At 45.6% G+C, this 17,835-nt stretch overlaps 1 protein-coding gene across 2 annotated transcripts in view; it reads right to left on the bottom strand.

The window, feature by feature from the left end:
• CELF2 (CUGBP Elav-like family member 2) overlaps positions 1 to 17,835 on the bottom strand; it is a 527,561-nt gene that overhangs the window by 95,446 nt on the left and 414,280 nt on the right. The gene's annotated exons all lie outside the window — the stretch shown is intronic.

Genomic DNA, 17,835 nt, shown 5'->3' with positions numbered 1-17,835 from the left:
CCATGGCAAATCACAACCAGGGGGAAAAAAGCCTAGAGTGGAAATAAATTACTATTTCTTCCTAATAGCCATTGATACGTGTGACATGCTTAAAGCACTGCCTGCATAATATGTGCCCAGTAGAGTTATCATTATCATTGTCATTATTATTTTACAAAGCAAAAGGATTTCCCTGAGGGAAAAAGGAAAAGGTCCCATTCAAAAGCTGAGAGAACATACTAGAGGGAACAGCCTTTCTTGGTCACATGGGAAGTATACAGATAATACTGCTCCCGGCTTTTTCCAGATATACTAACAACCCAGTGAGGGAAAACAACCTATAGAACTCAGAATTATATGTCTGCTTTTGGCTTCTCAGGCTCCAAAGGCAGCCTTTTTTTTTTTTTTTTTTTTTTTTGGCTGTAATGACACTAACTATTTACATTTCTGTTACAATCGTGTGGTACACTAGAGGGGAGAAGTCAAGCAGTGAAACCATTTAGTCCTGGCAAAAAAATAAAATAAATAAAATAAAATAGTGCAGGAAAATTAGATTACTCTGGGTGGAATTCTATGAGGGGAGTTGGAGTCTGTTATGGTGATTAAGTCATCATTTCTGACAGATTACTCTAATCGGCTGTCAAATAGCATTCCCCAACCCCATCTGTAACTTGGCGTCCTCGCTACTCAGCCTATGTTACCTTCTGTGTATAAAACACATACACAAACAAGAGGAGGTACGGCCTGGCATTTACTACACTCATTAGCTATAATTAGGGTCTGTGTTTTCATACTAAATAATAACACGAGCTTCCATTTTGCTTTATTTATTCTTAAAATGAGAAGAAAAATGAATAGGCTCAAAATAGGAGGCATGGAACGCGAATGAAAAATAGTTGTTATAACAAAAAGCAAGCGTAAGGCTTTTCGAAGCATTGCTATTTAAGAAGAATGTTAATCCTTTATTAGTTTAATTTTTCTTGGAACAATTATATTACTTAGAGAGGTGAATCCATGACACTTTTTAAACCTTTTTAAACCTCTAGTCAGATTTGGTGCCTAATTAGCTGTGATTTCAGTAGAAGGTATTATTACTGTGTTTAGTGGTATTATTGTAAACAGAAAGCAATTTCTTTGATAAGATTTTGGTTCTTCCCTCTGTCACAGCATCTTTGAGCTCCCAAATAAATATGGTGACAAGCGAAGCAAAACTAGTTAAAACTGAACGACAGTATTTAGCTTTTCTGGAATTCTCTGTTTAGATCTACCTGTTTTAATGACAGAAGACTGGAGGGTCTAAAACTATTTTGAACATGGAGGTAAGTGGAAAGACTTAATGTAAGAAGAGGCATGTAGGATTACGGTGCTGCTCAGGCAACACTATGACATTCACAAGCGCAGCAGAAGACCACACAAGGATTTTGGGTGACGCTTAGAGTATAACCACTCCTGATTAATAAGCCAAAATTTACAATATACAGATATCCTTTCTAACCATGATTTCATTCTGATTGTGGAACTGTCTTCCAAAATCAACGATGGATGCTCCAAGAGTTATTCTTCCAGATGTTACCCAGATGCTACATTAGGCACGCGCCCTAATTGAGTCAGGAAAATACACACTGAAATAACAGTGCCTGACCTGGCCACGGAGGAGTGATTTAATGATCTGGTATTTCCCTTACATTTCCCATACGATGGTTCTTCAGGCCGCAGACTTAGTATAATCTCGTATTTTAAGACAAATGAGTCTGGTTTAAACGTAAACGGTCCTTTTGACATTAGCCTCGACCCATCATGACCACCTTTGGGCTCAGCTCGCACATGGCCGTGGCCTAAACCAGAGCCCAGCCCGCTGGGCTCGTGGTGCCTCCCTCCCCAACCCTGGCTGTTTCCAGGTGGTCGCCGTTACCCAGTTCTCAACACCCTGTGAACTGGGGGGAAGCAAGGCCTGCAGACTGGAGAGCGGATGGCACCGCCCCTCCCTCGCTGACCTGCACTCTGGGTGCAGATGCCCGTTTTGTTTAACCGGCCCTTCTGCCTGGGTCCACGGGGCCTGCAGACTCCTGGTAACCCAGTTCGGAATCTTAGCCAAACTGGGAGGCTGTTTCCTCCCCCGATCTCTCCACCCCCTTCCCAGGACTCAACTCAGTTCCTGACAATTCCTGGTACTGCTTCCTAGGATTATCTCTACTCAATTCCAGCCACACCCCTGCCTCGTCCCCATAGGAAATATCCTTTGGACAGTGAAAACTGCCCACATTGCACTTAAGATTTCGGTCATTCACTGGAAACATCGGTGCTGGGCTGAACTTGGTGCTAAAGAAGCATCATCTCAGGGATGGGAGCAGCTGCCGGGTCTGCGTTTCCAGGCCCCTCATGGAACCAATACCCTGGCTAAACTGGCTTACTTTTCTGCCTCTTGGAATTCTCACTTTAGATCTGTCTCCACCAAATTTCTTTTTCACTCCGGCTCACTCAGATTCCTGCAGTGGTCTCCGTGCACTCTGGTCCTTGTCTCCCAGACCATCATACACACCGCTGCCTTACTTAATCCGTCGAAAACGCAGGTGTAATCATGTCTCTGTCCTGTTCAAAAACTTTCAATTATCTGCCAAATTAAATTCCAGCTCCTTGGCCTGTCTTTCAAGGAACTCCATGCTTTGCCCCCAAATTACCTTTTCAGGCTTACTTCTCATCATTGCTCTACATTTCCCTTCTCTTCCAGTCAAATTGGAGAACTCCCTCTTCCTGGTACTTCTGCCATAGGCTCACCCACAAAAAGGCATCATGACCCTTCCCGTGCATCTACACAGAGTATTTTCCTCGACAATACAACCGCTTTATATCTGTTACACAGAAACACCGATATGTCAAGTTACTAGGTTGATCATGTGAAATTGCCATTTTTGTAGATTGACAATGGTTGAATGGTGACAGTTTCATACAGTGCAACCTCCTATAATGCATAGCAAGGAACTGTATTATCTTCATTTCAGATGACTCATAAGAAGCCCTAAACTTTCAGTTTACGTGGGCTATCTCCTTTGTCAGGCTTGGAGAGCTTTCCAGTAATTCATCTGCAATATTTACAAACTGTATGAGTTCAATTAAACATCGACTTGATGATGTAAAATAACACTACCCTCTAAACCAACCGTGGAGTTGATGGACAGTTCGTGTGCAACCCAAGACACTTATCTACTCTTAGTAGCTTGTTAAGATCAGCGATGCTTTATCCAGTAATCTCCAGTTTCCTTTCAACTCTACGGCAAACCAAAGCCACCACCACAATGCCCCTCTAACAAGCAAATCTTTTAAAATCTCTGGTTCAAAATTAACTCGGAATACTTAAGCCAACCGTATTCTATCTTGAACATTCTGACAGGGTAGAGGCATTTCATCCAATCAACAGAAAAGCACCATTGAACTCTGTATTCTAATGCTGCTGCTGCTGCAGCTTAGTTTCCGAGTCCTGAGTTGTCTGAGTTGCTTTACCAGCCACGTTTATTAATTAGTGTCTAACATTTCCATCTCCTGCAAGTTGCAACCTCTCATAAAAAATGCATGATTTGGTTGGCTTAGGAATGACAACTTCATTTACAACAGACAAATAAATACCATACCTCACTCAGCAGCCTCTTCCCATTTATTTATTTAACTACCTCCATGGCCTTTGGGATTTGTACTGACTAAGCGAAGGAAAGGAGATAACTAGTGTAATTTTCCTTTCTTAATGATGTTTAAGCAAAAATGATTAAATCTCTCTCTTTTTTTAAACAAATGAGAACTGGCTAAAATAAAATTCCCTACTAAAAATAGATGGCAAGTTTGAAAAAAATGCCTTAAGGGCTATTTCATATTACCCATGTTTAAAATGCAAATCCATTAAACATCTGAGCAAGACATTTGATATTGTTTTTAGCAGCTATATTTATTCATCTCATCTTCTGCCGTGGTACTAAACTTTGGTTGATATTTTGCCAAATGAAGATCTATCCTCCAGCGCTGCTAATTCTTCATGAGTTTGAGCTTAATATCACTGTCTCGTTTTGATTTCCACCTTCTATTCTAATGTGCGAGATCATTTACCAACTTTGGAAATTACTTGTTGGCAGAGCTTAGGGAAATTATGACAGTTCGACTGTTCTATAAATACCTTATCCTGAAGCTCAGTCTTCTAGAGATCAAATTCAAGGCTTGGGCCTTTCAATATATGGCATGTGACCAAAGTTTAAATGGCAAAGGTAAACTTAGAAAGGGGATCCATGAGACAAGAAGATGGGAGAAATTTATCCTAAGGAAATAAAGTAAGAACACTTCACTGACACTCGATCTGAAATGGCAAATCTACTTTGATGGTTTCTTACTTCTCCGGATGTGCTGTACTGAATGAGGGTCTGGGAAACCCAGGCTGCTTTATGTTTGTTTTGTAGTGGAAAGAACACCTCGGAATCATAAGGTCTGGGTTTGAACCTTGGCTTTGCCAATGCTAAGTACCTACAGTCAAACCACTTGGTCTCTTTAAGCCCTAGGAAACTCACATTCGAAGCAAGGATCATATCAGAAAACTCATTGCCTGGTTGAGTCCATGTCTCACCCTGTGCTTCCAGTTTGTAGGGCAGGGGTCTGTCTACGTGACCCAAAGGATTGCGACGGACAACCAAAGAGCTGAGACTACATACACCCCTCCTACTTGTACCCCACTGGTCTGTAAAGAACTCTTGAGATTGTTTGATATTGTGAGTGTCTATGAATAAAAGCTACCTCCTTGGGAATTCATTTCTCCAACAAACATTTGTGGAGCTGGCGCCCATGGCACGAGGCATCACAGCGGCCTCTGAGAACATTCCTTCTCCAGGAATCTGGAGCTCTGTGTAGGAGAGACTGATACGCAAGCCGTCAGGGGAACAGAATACAGCAGGTGGGAGGGTGAATTTCAGCACAGACCACAGTGGATCACAAGGCAGGAGTATTTACTTCTACCTTCCGGGAAGCCTGAGACTGTGTTCTTACAGTGGGAACACAGTGTGTAAGCAGAAGCCAAAGACAGAGGAAGGGGCACGGTTCGGAGTTCCCATCTCACCCTCAAGACTCAGCAGTTATGTGTGTCCATTTTTTTTCTGCCAGAAGACACAACACAACGATGTACACACACTCCCAGAGCGGCTGAGGGAAACGTGTAGCCCCCAGCGTCCTGAAGGTAATTCCACCCATCCGCTCGCCTTCAGGAAAGCACTTGGAAGACTAATGAGTGTAGTTCTTAGAAGGGTAACTTCAAAAATTCCCCTAAGCTCTTCTGTGCTTTTATTAGCTGTGATGACAACGGATAAGGCCCAGTTGATGAAGAGGGCAAAATTCCAGAGCTGCTTCTCAGGTAGAACACAGATTTCCTCACTAATTAGAAATGGGGTCCAGGAAAGGGGAGGGACAAGAAGAAGAGAACTTGAGAATGATTTCAGCTACTTGTCTTGGTTGGACCGCCCATCCACGTAGGTGACACACGAGGAGGGCCTGGCTTGTGGAGGGGAGAGGATTTCAGTTTTGCAATTTCCTGTGGGTCATTTGGAGGGAACTTTCCAATTACAGACGTCGAGTGTCCAGGTTTGGGGCTAGGCAGAAAAGCCTTATGTCAAGGTCAAGATTTGGGATCCAGCAGCCTACAGGAGGTAGAGGAAAGCCATGAGAACGTGTGACAGTGGGAGAAAACGACCCTAGGGTGCAGTGATGTCTAAGGCGTAGTCCTTTGCTTGCCATCGTTAAGAAGAACGTATGTTTTCATAAGTGTGTTGTTAATAATTTCTCTTCATCGTGTGATGAGGAACTGGGAAGGCACGCGGCTTGAGATGCCTTTCCATTCTCGTCTACACTCAGCTCTGCTCTGATCCAGCTTCTTCAATGTTCCAAGCTTTAGGCCAGATGCAGCCTCTCCTTTCCCCCAATTTTTTTATTGTGGTAAAATACACAGAACATAAATTTGCCATATTGACTATTTTTAAGTCTACAGTTAAGTAATATTAAATACATTCATAATGTTGTGCCATCATCCGTCTCCAGAACTCTTTCATCTTGTAAAATAGCTTCTCCTTTCATAAATCGTTATTGGGCCTAGCCAGCTGGTGTATTTTTTTTCTTTCATTATTTAGAATTTTGTTAAAGTCGCAGCTAACATTCCTCGTTCCCAATAAAGCTTTTAAAAGTTACTTAACTGCAAATACTGAATATCTGCATTTCCATAAAACTCAAAGAGCCTATCATGTTTAGAGGAGAGAGTCAAGATAAGATGCCGACGAATACGCCCCCAGAATCCAAACTATAACATCTGTCCCACCAAATGCTGCCAGAGAGACTGAAGGTCACCGTTCATGCGAGACCTTGGGATGCTATTCTGGGAGCTGGGCGCCTGGCACAGTCGCCTTTGCAAGACCTGCGTCCTCCTGGAGCCCTGACTTGTATGCAGAGTGTTCTTTGTTTTCCTTTTCCCGTCCGTGACTGTGAGTGGCTTTCACCCGTGATGCAAATGATGAAGAATACAAGGGTGTGTCCTTAAAATCAATACAGAGAACTTCTCCTTGACCTACCTCATCGGGGCACCTCTCAGGAGGTGTGACCAGATTGTCTCAAGGACTGAAACCTTCTTAGCACTGTTTTCCTCTCCTTCCCAAAGGGTAAGAGAAGTTCATGGTTAGTCAACTGGGTTACTGGCTTCTTTCCAAGACCAAGGGCGAGGGGGCTCAACTCATGGGACTCAGGGCGCAGTGAGCACCGGTGAGAAAACAGTAAGGGTTAGGAACCTCCAAACTGCCTAATGAAGAAGCAGAAGCTGGGTTTTTTTTTGTTTTTTGTTTTTAGCTCAAATCTATTAAAATCCAGCTCTAATCAGACTGAAATATAAAGATGGGTAGAGGAAGGTGAGCATGAAAGAGCATGTATCAACTGTATACAAACCCAGTTGATGGGAGTTCTTCTTCAAGACCTAGTCAGTTGCCTGTGCTAAACACACACAGCACAAGGTGTGTGTGGCAGGTCCAGAGGAAGCCTGGTGGTTTTCCTCTTGCGTCGCATGTTCTCCTTCTGGGTCGCCTTTTCTGTTCGGGTCTAATACACCGTCAGCAGGTGTTGCACGAAACTCTCCTTCCTCTGGACACCTCCCGTCCTGTCCCACCTGCTTCCCTTCCTGCCTGGCTCCTCTCTCCACTCTCGGCTGCTTCTTTGGCCAACCAGCCACAGTTCATGCTTTGATGCTGGTCTGACAAGAAGACAGCTGTGACTTCGGGAAAGGCTGGCCGTGGTTTTCATTTTATGTAGCAACAAGTGACCCTGTGTGTACAGACTGCTACCTAGGATGTTTGAGGATTAGGAATAAGCCCAAATGTGAAAGACGTCTCCAGATTTATAAGAAGTATGGATGGAAAACAAGAACTCACTCAAGAGGAAATCTCACAATGACTCTGTAGGGCAGATGACCTTCCTTTTAAGCCTCCTAAACTGCAGAAACGTACAGGTACACCAAGGTACATAAAGCAGCTCTTATCAGGAGACAGTCTACTCTACCCTAGCGTTCGGGTGGTGGTTACACTCTCTTTGTCTCTCAGGCTTATCAAGAGAAACAGCAGAGCAAGCACTCTGCTTTCCTGGGAAGGCATTTCAAGTCCACGAATGATGAAGCAGCAGGGATTCTACGAGACTATGGTTCCTGCGAGGTGGGGCCGGGCTGCCGAGTATTACAGATTAACTCTTTGTGGCAGAAGTCGCTCTTCTTGCTTCAGAATAGAACTAGGCTTAAGATAGCACCCACTCCCCTCAGTTCCCTTCCAGTCTGGGATGCATGAATTCTGTGTAAGTCTCATTCATGGGAGATCTTCCGGCAGGTCTTCGAGTGTTGATGGGATAGAAAAATACAGGTGCCCGGAAACATGGATGCTGGAGAACAAAGGATCCCCTCCTCTGGCCAGTGACCTCTCTATCTCCTTCTTCTCCTGTCCTGGACAGTCAGGTCGTCCTGGTGCAGCCAGGACTCAGATGAGCGAACGGATCAATTCAGCGCAGACAAGAGGTGTGTATGCACACACATCCAGAGCATCTTAAAGGGAACTGCGACAGATTCCCAGGAGAGCAGCACGGGTGAGGCTTGTTTCTACTAGTGAGTAAGCATCAAACTTTACATACTACGCATACGCATCATCCGGGGATCTAGTTTAGATGCGGTTCTGGGGCGGGGCTGGAGAGCATTTCTAACACGTTCCCAGATGATGGCCATGCCACTGGTTGACGGACCACACTTTGAGTAGCAAGGCTATGCTGTACTTGCGGGAGGATAAGCAGCAGGTAAGGTGCTCCCAGGCATCCGGACGGGCAGGGGAAGCAGGAAACAGTTAATCGCCACCACCCGTCCCTGGGGGTTGAAGATGAGTCATTCTCCCAGCTTCGGTTCTCAGATCTGCCCGTCGCTGGGAGAACCTGAAAAATACTGATGCTGGGCTCCCAGCTTCGAGAGATTCTTACTTAATTTGCCTGAGGTGTGGCCTGGGCACGTGTAGTTTCAAAAGCTCCCCGGGTGAGTTTGCCGTACAGCCAGGGTTACAAATCACTGCCCCAGCGGTAGATGCAAATGGACTTAAAGGTTAAGGACTTTCCTTTTTCTTCTTCCATTCTTTATAAATTCATCTCATTCATCTATCATTTTAGGTAAATGGCCAGGAAGAATATTATCATTCTCTCTCTGGGTCTTTCTCAGAGAAGGGAAAGGAGAAAAGGAATCGCCATGTTCAGTCACCTCATATCACAGAGTGTAACCCACGGACAGACTGGTAATCTGGGCTCTGAATTTCTGACTCTTTAAAATGATGTTTTTTGGCATCATCTTGGAGAGAAGTTCTGGGGACATGAGGTGCTGAAAAGAACAACAGGGGCAGAGCTGGGAGACACGAGTTGTCCCACGTCCACCGCCAAGTGGCTGTGTGACCTTCCACACGTCACCTAACCTCTCTGGGCTTCAGTTTCCTCGACCATAAAGTGAGGGGGTTGGACGGTGTTGTTTCTAAAAACACTTATGATCAGATCTGGTCTATTTTCCTCCACATGCCCTGTGTTCTTCTGCTGACCCAGATAACAACGTTCAAATAAACAGAAACCTACTGAAATTCGCCACGGATTTCCTAGGTTTGTGACTCTTACTTTTATTTTCCTTACTAATGATAGTTTTTGTCAATGACCTCCAGGGGTTTTATGTGGCAACTCTGACTCAGGAGTGATTTAAGTAACTTGGTGATCGAGATTCTCTGATAAATGACTCAACAGTATCTGTGAGGTTTTTTTTAGGGGTTGTGACTATAGTTAATGCCTCCATGAGCAGAAGAAATGTAAGCTAGAGCTCACCGAAATCTGGGCTAACACTCCTCTTCCTCTTTAAATGATAGCTTATAAGTATTAGTAAATCATAAACCAGGTATTAGCAATGGATGAAGATGACAAGGAGAAGCTCACCTGAAATTAGCTGCCAGCTGTCTTTCCCATCTAACCTGCATCTAGTTCAGCTGGAGGAGGGAAATTATTAGCCATAAGAGATATTCACTGATTTGTCAGAGAGATTTTCTCGAATAGCCATCGCTACTTAAACTTTCTTGGGTTGAGAGTGACGGACTTCGAGTTGAAAAGGCAACCAGAGTGAGAAAACAAATTATTACTCACTGTCTAATTATTTACCTAGTATTTTATCATTTACATGAGCTCAGCCATATATAAAAGCCCTTGGCACTGTGCCCAAGACAGATGGAGTGGTCAATAAATGTTCACTATTACTATGATTTTTATTAATTGAACATTGATTATTTGGTTAAAATTATCTAAATTCTGAAAGCCAATGGAAAATATCAGGCACACAGACAAAGGGTTTACTCAACCCAAATCTGCTAGAGACCTACTCCTCCTGGGGTTCTAACAACTACCGGTCTGACTTTACACCGAAGATGTAGGATTATAGGCAAGGACACCAATGAATTTTCTCTTTCCTAATCCACACAACTTGTTGACTGTTCATCAAATGTACCCTGGACCTCGTATACCGCTTAATGCGAAACATCTGGCACAGTTTCCTGGCATGTATTTAAATATCAATATATGCTCTTCTGAAGAAATGACGATACAGTCTATGTATGGGCAAGTGTGTAACACGTGGAATTGGACAGCCTGAAACATACCCCATGGACCTTCCAGGGATGGAGGTGAGTTTCCAGGGAACCTGTTCTTTGCTCTTACATGGTCCTTCCTGTCCCTGATGGAGGACAGTAACGTAGAAATATCGGTGGCCTAGAGAGCACAGAACTCCTGGTCTCAGAACCCCACACGTCCAGGGTCACACGCTCCCATGACCAAGACAGCGGCAGAGGTGACCAAAGTCTAAGCCTGTACAATCATCCACTTAGCCACATTCTTACCAACACAGAAATCACAGCGTGATGGACTGGACAGAATTAACCACATAAACTGCCCTAATATCTTCAACGATCCTTCAGCCTTTGATCTTAACTTGCCTCTTGACAAAGGGGGAGCACAGAGCAGATGACTGGATGGGGACAGAGGGAGAAGGACATCTGAGCCCCTGGGACCCATGGCAAAGCATCTGCTGACCTAGTCTCCCTGCCCTCAACTTGCCGTGGCCAAGAGGACAGCAGTGACTGTTCAGTGAGGCTGCTCAGGGAGGATGTACAACCCCATCCGTGGCGTTTGCTGCATATTTAAGTGCCCTTGTTTGGGGGCGGGGGGCGTCTGGTCCCTCATTTTCAGAAGCAGAGGATTCAGATGCCTGGATGGTTTTGCAGACTTCACCCCCCCCCCCCACCCCCAGACCCTGGTTCCTCATGCATAAAATAAGAGGGTAAGTCTGATTGTTCTATAAAGGCCCCCAGGTCTCCTCGGGGCCGCGGGGTGGGGGGAGGGAGGCTGGGCTGGAACCCCTCCGAGTTGCTTCCCACGGCCACAGCCTGCTGCCTCATGCTTTGGGCGGCACGTAATAGGGTTTACGCTTAATCTTCGGAGATGAGCCCAGGCCCCCACCTGCCCTCCCCCCTTGCACGTGGAGCCCGGAGATGGGGGAGGGCGGGGAGGCCAGCTGGATGGAGACAGGACATTAGAATGCAGATTACGGATTGGGACCAAGAGCCTGGGGATGCAGATAAAGAAGAGAACCCTAATAACCTGAATGTTAATGAGCTGATGTTGGTAAAGCTACACTCCTCTGGAGAAAAGTGTTGCATTTATAATCATTTTGCAAAGCGGTTCCTCTTACCATAACGACTGCCTCTGATCTGCGGCTCCCTCTTAGAGGGCCTGGTGCCAGTCACCTGGTACCCGGGTTACCAGCAAACCCTGCCTCGCCTGCCCACTGTTTCAGGGGACCTTGGGGCCCCAACTCGTGGCAACAGGACCGACTTGCAGATGGGGCGCCCGGCCGGCTGCTGGGGAGGGAAAGCCCGGGCCCAGGCACTCTGGCCCTTAGGTGAGAACGCCGCGCGGCACGGCTATCAGGAGTGCTGGGGCTTCAGATCTGTTTCCAGGACGGTTGCACGGGGAGCCACGGTGGTCATCTGGAGCTTATCAGTGAAGCCATGGACGGGAACACACTTCCTGCTGGAGGTCCCCTGAAACAGGGGGGCCCAACGGGGCTTAGGACCTGTAAGCCTCTGCCCCGACCAGTGGGGTGCAAAGTCTACAGGTGCCAGAGATGTTGGTCTGAATCTGACTGTCAGCTCCCGGTTACCAGCTGTACAACCCTGGACAAGTCACTCCCTTTCTCTGAGTTTCAGCTTCCTCACCAGCAAAGGGGCTGGATGACACATGCCTCGTGCAGCGGCGGAGACAATGCAAAGTATACATCCCGAGAGCCTCCGTCGGGGGCCTGATACCTGGGCCGCCGACAAAGAGTCGTCACTTTGTACTGATTTTCACTGTTATGCTGTGTTGGCCCCTTGAGTCATGCACCCTGCTCCCTCCGAGGCGGGGAGCATCAGGCCAGAATCCCCTGTCAGGAGGCCAAGCTTCTGGGGAGGCTGACCGACTGTGACCTCTAATTCTAGTTCCGTCACTGCTGCGCCAGGGGAGGGCAGAGAAGTTAATTTAATCTTCTGGAGCCTCCGCGTCCTCCGTATAACAAGGTGAATGCTATCGATACATCACCCAAAATGCTTTTAGGAGGGAAAACAAATAAACATCAGAAAGCCGTCTACAAACACAGGCAACTCACTTATCCACGTGGACTGGCGACAGTGACCAAACAGATAAAGGAAATCCACCAGTAATCCCGGAGCCTCGTTAGGCTGAACACCCTTGTCAAACCAAGGCCGGAAGCAAGGAATCAGACCGACCTGATGGCATTCATTGCCTTCCCTTTCCTTTCTCTGTTCCCTGGCGGAAGAATCATGATTGCTAAGCCCCCTGCTGGTTCTCAACCAGAGGGCAGAGGGAAGCAGATGTGCCGAGAATCTCAAAGTGGAGCGTCACACCTTGGATGGTCCAGATGCGTCTGTACCAAGTCCTCTACAGTCACTAAGCCACACCTGAAGCGAGTCAAGTCAGAGACACCTATCTGCCTCCTGCCTATCTATTTACTTACCTATCCATCTAGATAGGTTTTCTTCAATTCAATAGGCCACTAATGTAGTCAATGCATAGAAGGCCAAGAACACTTTCTCAAGATTGGAAAGGACTCTAAGAACCATCCCAGTCCAACCACTTCCTTTCTTTGAATGAAGAAAGGACGGACTCTTGAGTGTTCTGAAGTGCTGGTGGAGGAAGGGGTGGCAGCGCGCATCTGCGTTTTGAGTACTGATGGGAGGTATCGACGGTCGGGAACAATAAAGAGGACAAAAGAGAGCAGTGGCCACGGTGCCCCTTGCTGCAGCCTCCCGCAGGTGCTGCTGACTGTTTATCCTTTCGTCTCGGTGACTTGTGGGCAGTGAGAGCAGGAATGATATGGTCCTGAAATACTGCTTTATTATCAGAACAACTTTAATAGCTTATGTCATAATCCTAAGGATGCTTCCTGAGCACCCGTGTACTGTGACGGTCCAGGGCTACAACAAGCAGAGGATGCATGAAGCTTCTGTCCCTGCCCGCCTCCCTCCCAGTGGCCGGTCTGCTTCCCTTGCGCCCAACCAGACCGGATCCGGCCCCGCAGTGGAGCTCCAAGGCTCCCTCGTATGCCGGCCTCCCTGGCTCTGGCTCAGCCACTCTCTATTGCTCGGTGGCTGGGGAAGGACCTTGCGGCTCCTGGCCGAACTCTCTCCACACCTCCCCACGTCATACACTTTTTGGTGGCCCAGAGTTGGAGGCTCTGAACTGGCCAGCCCACTTCCACTGGACCGTCTCCTGAGCTGGGCTCAGCTCCCACCTGAAAGAGTCAAGCTCTGTCCGCACGCTAGTCATATTTTGGGTGATGCATTCTCACGGAGATTGCATACTCTAGAGACAGAATTTGGACTCTTTTCCAACTTTATTTTTTAAAAATTCCCCCTTTCATCTGACTGTCGTAATCCTTTCCTCTGTGATTCCATCCAGACCTTTAGCCAAATTCATGGATTTTCCCCACATTCTTCTCTTGAATGAAATCTCATCAACCTGGTGGGAAATGAGATCTGTGTAAGTGAGCCAAATATTCCCAACTGAATCTTGACACGTCACAGAGGGATGACAAACTCTCAACTCTAACTATGACTTCATTCTGCCGTTGTGCCATCCATCCCCTCGTGCCTTCACCTGTTACTGTGAGAGACCAACATTCCTTAAGCCATGACACAGGTGACAACGCACATCTGGCCAGGCGCCCGTGCTAGGTCACACGCACGCTGGCTCTGATAAGCCCTCAGAACCGTCCTATTAATTAGGTTGGTATTTGAGACTATGTTGCTTGCAGAACAAAACTGGAAGCCCTTCCCCTGAGCTCTGTTACCAGAAAGGAGTGCAGCTGCTCCTACTTTAACCCTGGTTGCCCGCCTCAGCCATTTTCAACTTGCCACCACTAAGGACCCCCTCATGAGGTTTCTCCCTTAGGCTTCCTTGTCTTGAGAGGGCCATATTTTAAAAGTAACTGGTTTTTCATTTTAGGTCATCAAAGCCATACATCAGTAACTGCCAATCAAAGTTACTGAACTGCCTGCCAGTCCAAAGCAGAGGTGCCCACTATTCGGGTGGCATTGTAAAACTTTACGGTGGGTGAAATGGACGGTTTCCAACTGCCTTTTTTTTTTTTATTTTTTTATTTATTTATTTAAATAAATTTATTTATTTATTATTTTTATGGGTGTGTTGGGTTTTCGTTTCTGTGCAAGGGCTTTCTCTAGTTGCGGCAAGCGGGGGCCACTCTTCATCGCGGTGCGCGGGCCTCTCACCATCGCGGCCTCTCTTGTTGCGGAGCACAGGCTCCAGACGCGCAGGCTCAGTAATTGTGGCTCACGGGCCTAGTTGCTCCGCGGCATGTGGGATCTTCCCAGACCGGGGCTCGAACCCGTGTCCCCTGCATTGGCAGGCAGATTCTCAACCACTGCGCCACCAGGGAAGCCCCCCAACTGCCTTTTTTAAAAAAATTTTTTATTGGAGTAAAGTTGATTTACAATGTTGTGTTAGTTTCTGTGGTACAGCACAAGTGAATCAGTTATACATATACATATATCCACTCCTTGTAAAATTCTTTTCCCATATAGGTCATTACAGAGTACTGATTAGAGTTTCCTGTGCTCTACAGTAGGTCCTTGTTAGTGATCTCTTTTATATATACCAACGGCCTTTTATGAAGTACTAAAATATACTTTTCCAGATCCCCTGGGATTGGCCAGCAGACTGGGAAGCACCAAGCCACAGATTTCTTCCTCCCTCCAACTTTCTCGGGTATAAACCAACGAGCTGACCAGCAATCCTGCCATACCTGGCTGAGACCCACTTGGGGCCGGTTCTACACCCTAAGCCCTTCTTCACACTGGCCTGGCTCCGCAGGTGGGTAGGGGCTTCTGCGCCCACCCCTCCCAGGAGCTCCTCCACGGCCGCACGGTGGCGCTCTCCACCACAGGCCTTTAAAAAGTCATCTTAACAGCACAGGTTTACGTTTGTTTAGCTTGTATTTCTGCAGGACTGAGTATTAGGGTAAAAGAACACAGGCACAGCAGGGAAATAGCTGCTTCGGGGCAGTCCTATAAGGCCAAATATTTCAGCCCTGGCCAAATTCTGCAAAGGTAAATCTGAAGAATGTACACCCAAATCAAGGTGTCCTGATTTCCTCCCCAGCAAATACATTTTATCTGTTGGGTTGCTACCCAGGAAGACTTCATGCCTACAGAAACTGTCAAGTGGAAACAACGTCTTACAAGCCCATTTCTTCAGGGGCTCGGAAGGCTTTACATACATTATCTCATTCAGCGCCTACTCTTCTCTTAAGAAGGTGGAAAGGCAGGGATTATCATCATTAAATGACAGTTGTCAAGTGCCCTCACACACGCGCTATGAATCAGCCATGATCCTGAATCGAAGCAAAAACCAACCAACCAACCAACCAACCAGCCAACCAACCAACGTGAAGAATTATACAGTTCATGAAGTCAAAGGTCAGAAAGGTGACTACATTGCAATGAAGAGTATGTGGGCAGGCCAAACACAAAATGAGATTTTCTGCTATGTCTTCCTGTATTTATTTGACTGAATTGATATCCACATGTGGACGTGTGTGAATGTTTATCTATCCCGTAGGTATACAGAGATACACGTAAATATATAGATCTCTATACGTGAAACAAACTATCATTACATACACATGGAATCACAAATCTACATGCATCTTACATTTTGGAGCGTTTGGGCAAAATGATCATTTCTGGAATAAAACTTGACTCCTCTAGAAGTATTTTATTAAACTAACTCACTCAGGCATTAAATAACCAAGAGTTATTTATTAAACATCAAACATACATAAGCACACTGGCTGGCTTTGTTTTTTGAAGATTTAGTTATAAATATCACGGTAGCTACTGTAGTCCCCAGTACGTAGGATGGTGCCTGGCAAACCATAAGAATGCAATAAATATTTGTCGAATGAAGGTATGAATATCTGCATGTCCTACACGGCAAGTGAGTTTGAGGACTCAAATCTGTTCGGACCGATGTTTTGACTTTTTTTTTTTTCTAACAATCTTTAAAAATTTTTTTATGATTATTTTTTTAAAATTTTCATTTAATTAAAAAAAATTGAAGTATAGCTGATTTACAATGTTAAGGGAGGGAAGGACTGGGAGTGTGGGATTAGCAGAGGTAAACTATTATATATAGGATGGATAAACAACAAGGTCCTACTGTACAGCACAGGGAACTATATTCAATATCCTGTGATAAACCATAACGGAAAAGAATATAAAAAAAAGAATGTCTATATGGGTCTAACTGAGTCACTCTGTTGTACAGCAGAGATGGGCACAGCACTGTAAATCAACTAACAATTTTAAATAAAAGGCGCCTGAGGAAAAACACTTCTTTTTGATTCAAGTGGGATGGTTCGGGGGAAATTTCCATGACATGAAGAGATGGGGTTTGAGAGATTTTTATGACAGAAATAATGATGATGATGAAAATGACAAAATAATCACCATGGCTCTGAGAACAAAGGCGTTAAATACATATTAATAATCAGAAGAGGTGGTTCAGAGTAAATGAGTACCTCAAAAAGCATTACAATGGGCAAACTGAATTTGGTTCCAGCGAGAGCCTTTGCTGTTCTGCCGAAAGAAATTAAGCCCTAGCATTCCTCTCTTAGAGGACACAGGGGAACTGTTCCGTGGAGAGTCGTGTTAAAGGCTGCCGGGGAGGACTGCCGACCCACACAGGGCCAGCCAGGAAGGGGGTCATTCACGTCATGCGGGTGAACACACGTGGCCCAAGAGGCCACTTTATTTACAGCTTCTTCCTGCTGGATCAGGCCCATTTGTCTTTATCTCTCAAATCTATGTGTCGTTCCCGTCTGCCACTGCTAACATGGAGTGCTCTAAACAAATGTGCTCTTAGGGCTGTAACTCCTTAATATAAACTGCATTTAGTAAAACTGGTAGTGACTCTTAAAAAGGAGGGAGGAAGGCAGACTTGGAGAAAATGGCTGGAAGAAATTTGCAGTTAATATTTTACAAGACATTTGGATTCTGATTCCTCTTTGCTGTTAAAATTTAAGAGCTTTTTCAAACCTGTATTCCTCTCTGTTACTACATCCTTAATTAAATTAATTTATACGGTGAATGCTCTAACGATACTGCTGGAGATTTTCAATCAAAAAGCCTTATTGCTAGAGACAATGTGTGTGGAGACCTTGAAAAAAAGAATGGCATAAGGCCTAGTGCTGTCACTGGCACAGGGCTATTTGGCCCTGACATCTGATTACTGAAGAGATCGTGGTAGTTTTCCTGTGCCTCCGCTGAGGTCGTTATTTTATTTTTTAATTAAGCTAAATTAGGTCAGTGAAAACAAAATGAATCTTGCAAGTTGCCTTCACAAGGGTTTTCTCTCTCGGAAACACAATGGCAGACGATGATATTTCTACTGAATAATTCTACCAGTGAGGTTGTGCCTGCCTGAAACCCTAAACAAAGGAAGCCATCTCTTAGCCTGATTGGCTACGTCGTCAAAGGACGGGCAATCAAGATTTGCTCAAGAACGCAAATGGCTCAGCTGTGGAAAAAGTCTAACAAGTTGGTACCAAGGCCAACGGTTCATCAAGCTCTGCTTTCCGTGCAGACATGGTCACAGACTCACTAGGGATCTCAAGGGCGTGTGTGTGACTGTATAGCTTTGTTGCCTGGCACACAGCAGGCACCCGATAATCATGAGTGATTT

Source organism: Eschrichtius robustus, chromosome 1, assembly GCF_028021215.1.
Source record: "Eschrichtius robustus isolate mEscRob2 chromosome 1, mEscRob2.pri, whole genome shotgun sequence".
Lineage (NCBI taxonomy): Eukaryota > Metazoa > Chordata > Mammalia > Artiodactyla > Eschrichtiidae > Eschrichtius > Eschrichtius robustus.
This window is presented reverse-complemented; position numbering and strand designations above follow the sequence as displayed.